At 38.5% G+C, this 4,416-nt stretch overlaps 1 non-coding gene across 1 annotated transcript; it reads left to right on the forward strand.

Annotated features, from left to right (window-relative positions):
* Window positions 1–3,420: 3,420 nt before the first annotated feature.
* LOC118893664 lies at window positions 3,421–3,524 on the forward strand. The gene has a single exon (XR_005019523.1). It is a non-coding gene; the product is annotated as a U6 spliceosomal RNA (small nuclear RNA).
* The last annotated feature ends 892 nt before the right edge of the window (window positions 3,525–4,416 follow it).

Here is a 4,416-nt window from a genome sequence, read left to right on the forward strand (position 1 = left end):
ATGAACCTGTTCTCCAGGAAACTTGATACCTGTGATTAGAGTGGTTCACAGTAAGTTCAGACAAATGGAGGCATTTGTCACTTCCCTTGTACTTTCATCCTTTTGCCTTCCCATATCCAACAACTACCCCTCTTCCATCCAAAACAATAGAGCAAATACACTGAACACAAACCAATACACTCCACTCTGCTCTTAAGCCATAGAATTTCTCCACTGAGGTCTTTAGTAAACCACTTTGCCCAGACAGCTGAGGTCACCACTGTTCAGACAAGCCCCTTGGTTTTCAATCTTTCCTCTCTTCTCCACTGTAATTGAGGTTCAGGTCTCCACAGCTATGGTCTCCTTCTAAGACCCAGGTTAGTCATAGGAGGCACTTGGAGAGCCACATGTCTTGTGTGGCTGCAGAGTAGGTTCTGGGGAGAACAAGGAAGACTGGGCCCAGTGGAGAGGGGGAAACTGATTATCCTCCATCCACTGGGACTGGAGTTAGACACAAGGCCAAAGATTTTTGTAATTTTTCCTATAGCATCCACAATAATAGCCTACAATAGCATCCACCAGTGAGGAGCTATCACTGGTTTCTAAGCAGGGATGTGAATTAATCAAAGACAATTTCGATGGCAATGGGAAGGATGAAATGGGAAGGATGGGGAGAGAAAACTGCAGGTGGGACACCAGGTGACAGATGAGAGCCCAACTCTAGCAGTGTCAGTAGAGAAGAAAAAAAAAGAGAATATCTAGAAAGAAAATTTCTCAACAGAGTCAAATGCTGTAGAAAAGTTAAAGAGAATAAAATTTTTTGAATTTAGCTATTTGACCTTGTGGTTGGTGTCAAGAAAACTAAAAGGACATAATCCTGTTTCTCAGAAAACTGTCACTCTAATTGAGGAGCCCAAAATGTTAATAAAATGCTAAAGTATCTAGAACACAATTTGGTGTCTATGAAATATTTCTTAAATGACGAAGATGTTCTTCCACCTTTTTTTTTCCTTCCCACCTCTTCACACTTCTTTTTTCTTCCTAGAGACCTGCCTTTTCCCAGATGACAAAAGGTTGCTGCCAAAGTCGATATTTTAGTTTATAAGTCCCCTTAACTTACAGATATTTTTCTTTCTTTGGGTTAGTTTAAATCTCACTTACGATGTTAAATGGTGAGTTTTATTTTATTTTATTTTAAAGATCATTTCACTAGGGAAAAAAAAAAGAAGATGAGCTGGAGGCAGAAAGGTAAGTTATGAGATTCTTATACTACTTTTCTGGTTATTTTAAGATGCTATACCATCTTCCAGGTGCCAAAGGATGAGTATTTACTCCTTACAAGGTAAATTCTAACTCCACTGGAACAAAAACACAAATATGCAGCTACAAATCAAATCTTTACCCCAGGGGCTTCCCTGGTGGCGCAGTAGTTGAGAATCTGCCTGCCAATGCAGGGGACACGGGTTCGAGCCCTGGTCTGGGAAGATCCCACATGCCGCGGAGCGGCTAGGCCCGTGAGCCACAACTACTGAGTCTGCGCGTCTGGAGCCTGTGCTCCGCAACAAGAGAGGCCACAATAGTGAGAGGCCCGCGCACCGCGATGAAGAGTGGCCCCCGCTTGCCACAACTAGAGAAAGCCCTCGCACAGAAACGAAGACCCAACACAGCCATAAATTAATTAATTAATTAATTATTTTTTTAAAAAAAAATCTTTTCCCCAAAACTCTAGGCTTAGGACTATGTGGTCAGCTGAATTCTTGGAAGACATAGTTCCTCAAAGGGGATCCCAAGCTGATCCAGGAAGAAATAATAAATCTGTTGCTTAAAGTATTTGCAACTAAGCACAAAATACAAAGGTGCTCAAGGTGTAAGGTTATTAAGCCATGAGATTGATTCTGTAAAGCACACAGGAACAACCAAAAAAAAAACAAATCTTTTTTTATATTATAAAGCAACTATTAAATATCATAAAATCCTCTCGTAGTCTTCTGTTTTCTACCATGAGCCTGGTTTCACTTTAATACCCCCCAAACCACTCTGTGGAAATGTTTTACATGTCAACAAAGAAGCAAACAGTAACCAGAGTAGACAAAGAGAAATTTAGCTCAGACTTACAGGTTTATATATAGAGTGGCCAGACATTCTTTTCCTATTCTGCCCTTTGCACTTGCATTCTCTAGATCATGTGTCTAAATGCTACGCTGTATGCTCAAATGCTTTTGCATACAATATATTACCTCCTGTTGAGACCCACATTGTTCTCCCCTGATTTTTTGGTAGTCTTCCCACCCTCTATTACTAGTGTAGTGGTGGGTTTTGTTTTCATTCCTCAGCTACATACACTAGATTCCATCCAGAGCACTTATTCGCCTGGCTTTTTTTGGCATCTTTCCACGTGCGTCTGCATTCCTGTTAAGGGTAACATCTTCATCCCTTTCCATTTCCCCTCTTTTCCATTTCCTATGGTTTTCTCTGTTTCTGTTCTTTGGCCAACCCTCCCTGCAGCTACATGTGTTTTCAAATCTTGCCTGTATTTTTAAATTATCTTGGTATTCTCAGCCTTTGGGCTTTCAGGACTTATTCAAACTCTCTCATCTTTCCTCTGCCGCCTTTCCAATTATTTCTGGGTCTCATTTTGCACAGTCTACCCATAGCTTCTTTTTAAGTAAAATTTACTTTCTAAATAGTGAAATGCTTTACCACGAGAGATGCTTTCTGCAACCTCTCCTTGCAGCACAAATTCAAAGTCTTCAAGATGAGTGATCCACCCATCCATTTGCTTCCATCTGAACTATCCAGAGTTCTAGTATCTCCCCTTGTCATTAGTGATATAGACCACATTTCCCTATTAGAAAATGTTCCCAGAATTGGGAAACTTAGGCTAAGAGTGAGCCTGTACCAATGGCAAGTTACTGGCGTCTCTTCTCTTAGCATCCTACATTGCTTGCCTTCCCCATAATCTCATCATCCTTCCCCAAAGGACTTTCTGAACTTTGCACAAGGCACATACACACACCACATAGACTCACTTGGAAGCCTGTTAATGAAAATTTACCAGCAATTATCCTACAATTCATGGGGTCCTCACTGTCTTCTTATTGATCTTGATGATCAGTAGTCAGATATCTGAGTTCTGTTATTTAAGATTCATCTTCCTTCTCTCCTCTGTGAGCTAACGTATCTTGATGAAGTCCTCATTTAGTAGGGACAGTATTGGCATCTCTATGAGAACAGTATAAAATAATATTTAGCTCCCATTTAGTTTTGGTTCAAAACACAAAGTTTAAATGCCACAAAAAACAGATTTATGGATCATTCTGTTTAAAGCTCTACTTATAACAACACTATGGACATATTCTAAGATATTTCTACCTCAAAAAAAGGACTATAAGAACATTCATAAGATGCCAGTTTGAACCCATGCATTAAATTGCCTTCCTTGTGCTCACTTCAGCAGCACATGTGCTAAAATTGGAACAATACAGAGATTAGCATGGCCCCTGTGCAAGGATGACACGCAAATTTGTGAAGTGTTCCATGTTTTTATATACAATGGAATATTACTCAGCCATAAAAAGGAACAAAATTGGGTCATTTGTAGAGACATGGATGGAGATAGAGACTGTCATACAGAGTGAAATAAGTCAGAAAGAGAAAAACAAATATCGTACATTAATGCATATTTGTGGAATCTAGAAAAAAGGTACAGATGAACTGGTTTGCAAGACAGAAACAGAGACACAGATGTAGAGAACAAACGTATGCACACCAAGCAGGGAAAGAGGGGATGGAATGAAATGGGAGATTGGAACTAACATATATACACTAATATGTATAAAACAGATAACTAATGAGAACCTGCTGTATAGCACAGGGAACTCCACTTTGCTGTACAGTAGAAACTAACACAACATTGTAAAACAACTCTACCCCAATAAAAAAAATTTTTTTAATCCAATTGGACATTTATATCAAATATTAAACATTTTCTTTTTTTTTTTTTTTTTGAAGTTTTGAACTCTACTTTTTAATGGTTGGCTTTGTTCATCACTGAATTTTTGTCTTGTCTTTTGTTTTTCCCTCCAGTTTCAGAAAATTACAGGTGATGCTGGGATTCCTCTGTAAACATTTTCTATCTCTTGGTTACTATTATGTACTTTAAGATTCTGTTAGCAACTTAAATATGGTATATTTTTCATGGACCTCACCATCTCTCTCGGGAGACTGGTAGATATAACTAAATATGCTTAATGAATTAATCAACATGAGGGACAAAAGTCACAACTGATGACATGAAACACATTATAGATGTAATTCCTGCTTTCCATCTGATTCAACAAAGAGTATTTGATGACTCTGAACTTAAATTAATAATTCTTTGTAATGAACTTATAGTAGGTGACTTGTGTTATAAAACATAAACTCATTTGTATAAAA

The sequence above is a fragment of the Balaenoptera musculus genome, chromosome 3 (assembly GCF_009873245.2).
Source record: "Balaenoptera musculus isolate JJ_BM4_2016_0621 chromosome 3, mBalMus1.pri.v3, whole genome shotgun sequence".
NCBI classification, from domain to species: domain Eukaryota; kingdom Metazoa; phylum Chordata; class Mammalia; order Artiodactyla; family Balaenopteridae; genus Balaenoptera; species Balaenoptera musculus.